At 42.5% G+C, this 6988-nt stretch overlaps 1 long non-coding RNA gene across 1 annotated transcript; it reads right to left on the bottom strand.

Annotated features, from left to right (window-relative positions):
- Nucleotides 1-1021: 1021 nt before the first annotated feature.
- LOC310713266 lies at nucleotides 1022-6451 on the bottom strand. The gene is made up of 2 exons (XR_014529167.1): nucleotides 4206-6451; nucleotides 1022-2205 (listed from the first exon to the last, which is right to left on the bottom strand). It is a non-coding gene; the product is annotated as an uncharacterized lncRNA (long non-coding RNA).
- Between the last annotated feature and the right edge of the window lie 537 nt (nucleotides 6452-6988).

Below are 6988 nucleotides of genomic sequence, written 5' to 3'. Positions count from 1 at the left end.
CCAAGGCTGTCTCCTCAGCCATACTCAGCTGGAAGCACTTTTCTAGCCAAGCACAGGAGGGGCAGCAAAACCACGTCCCAGAAGCAGGAACCTGTTCCAGGTTCAATCTCAGGCATCACCAGGTAAGGCTGGGGAAAGCCCTGCCTAGAGATCCACTCCCAATCAGAGCAGGTAGGACTTGGTTAGTTCAACCTATTCTCTGACCTGGTATAAGGCATCTTCCTGTATTCCTAATTTCCCTTATTATAGAAAAGGCCATAGCTTCAGTGGTAGAGCATCTGCTCTGCATCTAAATCAGGTGTGGGGAACCTGTGGTCCTCCAGATGTTGAACCACAACTCCCATGAGCCCCAGCAAGTAAGGTCAATGGATTGGGATGATGGGAGTTGTAGTTCAGCAACAACCGGGCAGGGTCAAAGGGTCCCCACAGCTGATCAAAATGCTGCAAGCAGCCACAGGAAGACTTAATGCATGTATTTGGGAGATGCCCAGTTATAACACTGTTTGGGAGGGAGGTGCAAACCAGAATTAATTTGAACTGCAATGAATCCCTGCAGAGAAGAAATTGTGTATGTTGTAATAGCTATACCTAATAAGTAGAGGTTGACTGAAGTGCAGAAGAGATGGTTCCATGCTAGCAGGTAAAATAATAATTCTTCCATCATTGGAAATCACTGAATGGATGGATGACCTTCTGTGACTGGCAGCCCATGTAAAGATCCTGTTCGTTAAACTGAAAAAGTTTCGTGAGATTGTGAATTGGGACTTCATTGAACTCTCAATGTTGTACAGTAAAACTCCCATAATCTCTGACCATACTAGCTGGGGCTGATGGGAGTTACTTTTATTTATATTTATTTATAAATATTCCACATTTTACATTTGTCTCTTCATTTATTTATTTCTCTTTCCTTATTATGTGACTGGAATATGTTGACTGAATTATAATTGTAGTGAGCTCTTAAGTGCCCTGTGGGAGTGAGAGGAAAACCAAGGAGAGGAATCCGAAAGAGAAACTATAATCCAAAAGAATTTGGGAAAATTTTAATAAACGGTTAACAACAAATACAAAGTTGGTGTCTGTTGTTCTTGGCATGTGGAGGCAAGACTGGGAAGGACTTTTCAGCACAACTTGGCATAGTAGAAGCTAAGTGTGGCTAAAAGTTAAACCGTATTCATGAGTTCAATGGGATTTACTCTGATGTAAGCAGAGGCTTGCTTCCTAAAAGACGTATGTTCTCAGTTGCTTTTTAATATACCCCTCTGTATAAAATATGGGGTCCTTATTGACAAACTGAACAGAGGAATCAAAATTTTTAAAAAAGCTCACTATGATCTGTACTCACAACTGACAATCTATAGTTTAAACAGAGGTCCCTCCAAGCTAGTTCTTGAATAGTGTAGAGACCTTTTTTTTGTCTGGAACTTGTTTTGTTCGGCACTGTTGGACGAAAGGGAAAGCGAGGAAGGTTTTCTGTGAAAATAAGGAGAGGTGTACAAAGGAGTTATGGCGCCCCTTCCTGCCAGCTTTCTGTCTTGAGTGCAGCTCCCTTCTATTACCTGTGAAGTGCCTGAACATGAAAATCACCAAAATTCCATGTCATTATTTTTAGCAAAAGGGAACCGTTGCCAATTCTTTCATTTTTTAAAAGTGAAATAGGCTTTGTTCTCTAAAACGTTCTTCTGTCTCGCATGCGATGCAGCGTTGGCCAGGACAGCAGCCTGCCCTTAACGTCTCCCTAAAAACGAGCCTGACCCTCTTTTTTGCTCAATTTGCAAAGTGCACAATGCAGCTCAGAAGAGAATATCTTTGGCTTGAGATTGTTTCTGTCCTCTGCCCAAAAGATGCCCAGAAGTGAAATGAGAAAGGATGAAATGACTTCTTTTCCTATGTATATACTCAACTCCAAGCTAAGTTGAGATCATTCCTGGGGCAGTAAAGCAGGTGAAGAAAAAGAAAAGGAAGCTGATTTTCTTACATCAAGCCTCGGCAACTGTTCATACAGAAACCACCGTCTTGTAAGGCATTTCTCTGGAAATGTATGCCAGGGTGGAGAGGAAGAATCCAACTGCCCAGCGACAGTCAGCTGCTTTTCTAAAGCAATCAGTTTTGAAAAATCTATTCTAAATAAACAATTGTTTCCCAATGTGAGCGAATGATTCCACCAGCTGCAGAAGGGAGCCGGGTGCTCTGCGGCGGACGACTCTGTCAGGATAAAGGGGGATAATAATATATTAAAGACACGAGATGCATGAAAAATGTCATTAAATAAGTCTTTACTAGCTTTGAAATGGTGATGGTTTGCATAATTGATTAATCATAAGGGGGCACTTTTGGTCACAGAAATTATCATTATTACAGCTCTAAAGTCAAATAATCTTTCTACTTATAAAAATATGCCATTTTACCCTCAGATCTCCCCAAGATTTCTCCTTTCTTTTAGGCTCTCTGACTCTACAGCCTTTAATAAATGAATGGTACTTAATCAGGAGGGCAGGGCAAATACCACTGCATGTTTCCTAGGCTGTGGAGGTTTTGTGCATAAGACCTAGGCTAGTGGATCCAATCTTTTGTTTAACTGGGGTGAGTCCATCGGTGGAATCTGAACTGTGCCTGGGGCCATCACTACTGGATTGTTGTCTAGTTGAGCCTATTCCCAAAGTTCAGGAGGGCTACCAAAACCAAATTCCTAAACTCTTCCTACATATCAGCTTAGCCCCAGCTATTGACATGCGTAGATTTGGGGTTTGCCTAGTTCTTCAGAGAGTAGTCTGTGCCTAAGAAGCAGCTACCAAGAATCTCTAAGGGCTTATTCACACTTACCCTTTGCCCAGGCAGAGGTCCACAATCTGTGTCCAAGTGGTTTTTTTTTGCCTTGAGTTTTCCCTGCATAAACCTGTTCTTTAAAGCTGAATCAGAGCAAATGTCAATTCGCGTTTTCCGTGAATTGGTGTTTCCTCCAACTGAGCTTTAAAGAGTTGGTTTTCACAGGGAAAGCTCTGGAGACAGAGAGAGCAAGACACAGAGCTTTAAATTGTGGATCATGCCTAGAAAGGTGAAAGGTAGGTGTGGATAAGCGCTTAGTTGGTCTCCAGCTTTTGAATTCAAGGAGATGATTTCAGACAAATACGGACATTGCATTAGAACACGAAAGAGGAGGGACAGTTCTCATGTTGAAATCTTCTTGCAGGTTTTTGTGTTGGAAGGGACCATGCGGGTCCTCTAGTCCAGTGTTTCCCAAACTTTTTCTGACTGTGGGCCCCTTCCGACCTCGTATCCTTCCTGTGCCCCCCCCATGGGCATAGCCAAGGGGAGCAGCTGCCCCCCAAATAAGCAAAAAAGCAATACAAATCTGAGATTCTGCACCCCCTAACAAAAGCCTGCTCCCCTAACAAAAACCCTGACTATGCGCATGCCCCCCCCCGTTGTACTGGTAGAAAGGTAACTATTTAAATGTTTTGCTTGTAAATAAAACAGGCTTTATTTATATTTTTTATAATTTATACAGAACACAATTACATAAAATGATAGGAACATAATGAAATATTGCTGAAGCAGAAAAACATAGAATCATAGAGCTGGGAGGGACCCCCAAGAGTCATCTTTCTAGTGCAACCCCCTGCAATGTAGGAAACTCAGCTAAAACATCCACGGCAGATGGACACCCAACCTCTGCTTAGAAACCTCCAAGGAAGGAGTGTCCAGAACCTTTCGAGGGAGATCAAACGTCCATGCAATATTAAAAGTAAACAGTGCTTATTTGATCCCAGTTATTTGACACAGAGGGGGAAACCTACAGGTACAGTCCAAAAGGTGAACAGGGAGTTCTGTATATATGGGAGAATTTTAAAAAGCAAGTGGTCCTCCCTGTCCTGGTGCAAAAAGATATTGTCATCTGGAGGAGCCCTGGCTGCCTAGATAAAACACTATAGTACCACACACCTTTACCTGGGAGTAAAGCCCACTTTAAAAAGAAAGTGCGGCTTTCTTCTGAGTAGACACTTAGATGAAAGCAGCACCAGATGACCCCACTCAGCTACGCAATGGGGTGGGTTTCATCCCGCTTTGCAGAGCCAGGCTGATGCTGCTGACAGGCTCTGCACCCCTTGGCAACATCCACTAGGCCCTGATCCACTAGGCGCTGGGGTGGATTGCAGCTCTGGCTCACCCAGCCCTACCCACTGCCACCCCACCACTGCACTTACCTGACCTGGGGGTTCTGGAGCACGGGCTCCACTGGTCAAAACAGGAGCTTCAGCATTTACTGTCTCCTGCCAGAGACAAACCAGGACTGCTCCAAGAAAATGCACGGGGCAAAAAGGAGCGCCAGGTCCTGGTGGGCTCCCCCCTTACCCACTTGTGATTGGCCGAGTGGATAGGATTTAAATAAAAAAAATGATGATTCCCCCCCTTTCACTTCTCACTTCCCTCTGTAGCCCCCTAGTCCCATGCATAACTGTCAACGTTCCCCCTTTTTAAAGGGAAATTCCCTTATTCCGAATAGGAGTCCTCGCAAGAAAACGGGTAAAGTTGACAGCTATGGTCTCATGCTATGGCTCCCTATTTGCGCATTTTTCAACTGTGGCCCCCTTGGAATATCCTGGGGTGCCCCAGGGCCTCTGGTTGGGAAACACTGCTCTAGTCTAAGCCCTGGAATGCAGGAATCTTTTGCCCAACATGGGGCTCAAACCTATAATCCCGAGATTAAGAGTCTCGTGTTCTAGCAACTGAGCTATCCCAGCTGAACCTGTTTATTTGTATTTTTTTAAAAGGCATTTAAAGTCTGGGGATGGTTTTCTAGAAAAATTATAATCTATGGGCAATATCTTGTCCCCACTACTCCTACTATTACTATTTATAAAAAGCAAGCTTGTTAAAAACCGTAGTAATTAAAACAGTTAAAAGAGCAAGTTCAGAGGAATGCTTGCCTAAATAGGTGTACCGTCAAGAGCCAACAGAGTGCCAGTACCGATGGGGCTCTTGTATTTTAGCAAGGAGGGCATTCCACAACACAGGCACCCCCACCCAAAAAGCCTGCCTGCATGTTACCACAAGCTGATAACCAAAGGTTATATGAGTGTGGGAAAATGCAGGCTAATTTGATGTGCATGGTTGTCATGGCATAAGTTAGGGATCGGGGAAAGATGATTTAGATACGTCACCCAAATGGATATGTGTTACTGTTGGTGTTGTTGGCGTGTCTTCGGGGACTGTTAAAAGGTTTGGGTACGTCAGACACAGCAGGGATGCTACAATTGAGACACTCTGGCCTGCTGAGTAAACTGCTCCTATATTTTAAAAAGTGTGATGAACCTTTCAGCACACAGTTCTAAACAGCTTTTGCAAAGAGCACTAGTTTATCCCTCTGGTGGTATGTTGTTGTTGTCAAACAATATTTTATTAGTATTAAAATGCTCCCCCACCCTGTATTTTTTAAAATAAAAAATATATACTAGCAGAGTACCACTTAGGTGAAAGAGTGTTATAGCATGATAACACTATAAACTAATCATAAATGAATGAATGATAGAAAATTGCCACTCCCCCAGTAAGTTGCTTGATCCAAGAGGGTCTTCTTGGCTTGTGACCAGGCTGCCTCATAGCTTGCACTGTCCCTTGTACATAGCTGTTGTAGGTGACCAAGGACATAAAGAAATAGGAATATGAAGCCCTGAGTAAATCAATTGGGGCAGGTACTGAGAGTGAACTGAGAATAACTGAGGTGTTGTTCACAACATTAGCAGTTAACCTGTTCAATGATGAATCACATTATTTTTTTTAGTGCAGCTACTTTTTATGGAAAATCTGTTTTTAACATTGTACGGGTGCCCCTAGTTCCTCTCATGTCACAGTCAAATGCTGACATAAATCTTTTTTTCTAATAAAATGAACTATTCAAATTATTTCTTTGCTGAATGATGTCTGAAGCTGATGTATTTTAATCTGCCAGGCATAGAAAATGAAATTTACATGTCACTGAGGTCTTTCTGCTTAATAAATGTTTTAAAAGAGAGAAAGCAGAAAGCCATATAAAGGTAAGATTATAATGTTTTGCATAGGTTTTAAATTTTTTTTTTAGAAAAGGGTATTGTATCTCCTGCCTTAATGTTAAAGCATTTTTATTTATAAGATAGAGTGTATTTATTTTGGGTGTTTTATAGCAGATTTGCAAGAATGTAATGGTTATTAATGATTTAGACTAATTTCCTTACAGGCTCCTCATAGCGATATATTTTGTCACAAAGAGAAATCATTGCTTAACACCTTCACACCTGCATGTCTGGGTCCCAGTTTTTACATATCCTCCTATGTGTACTACCCTGATTTTAAGGCTTCCGTGCATTTCACCTGTTCTTAGGATTTTCCCCCTTCTTCAGGTCGTGTTTATATTTATTTTGCACTGAATAAAGGAGGAAAATAGTGCATATTAAATCAAGGGTGGGAAACTAGACCTCCCCCACCGCTTGCAGGTAAAGTTTTGAGCTGCCCACCTGCCAATCACCTGGCCTCAAAATGACACCAGATGACCTTTTTGTTAACTTCAGAAACCCCTTTCAATTTGCTGTTTTCTGAAAGTACTTTGCAGGCACCGGGAATCATGTGATTCATGGTTCCTACTAACACCTTTCAGCTGAGCCAGGTTTTTAGCTGCCCCAAACCTGAAGTCATATATGTGGCTTGGGTGTGACTTGAAATGGCCTTATGGGCCAAATGGGGAAGGCTTGTAAGCCTAATTAGGAGCCACAGGTTCCCCAATCCCAATTTAAATAAAGCCCATTTTGCATTTTGAGGTTGCTTTTCATGGCTGCTGAATTAGACCATGGCACACTGGCCCAAATTCCATCCAGTGTTCATAAGAATCCCCTTAATCAGCAGTGTAGCTAACAATAAGGAAACACCATTATGGTTTCCGGAAATATATTCCTCCTCCTATGGTCAGAGCCAAATCCCCTTTGAAGCAATCCCAGACAACTAAACGGCAGCTCAA

The sequence above is a fragment of the Podarcis liolepis genome, assembly GCF_965112155.1.
Source record: "Podarcis liolepis genome assembly, chromosome: 8".
NCBI classification, from domain to species: domain Eukaryota; kingdom Metazoa; phylum Chordata; class Lepidosauria; order Squamata; family Lacertidae; genus Podarcis; species Podarcis liolepis.
The sequence above is the reverse complement of the archived record's forward strand: the minus strand, read 5'-3'. Positions and strand labels throughout refer to the sequence as shown.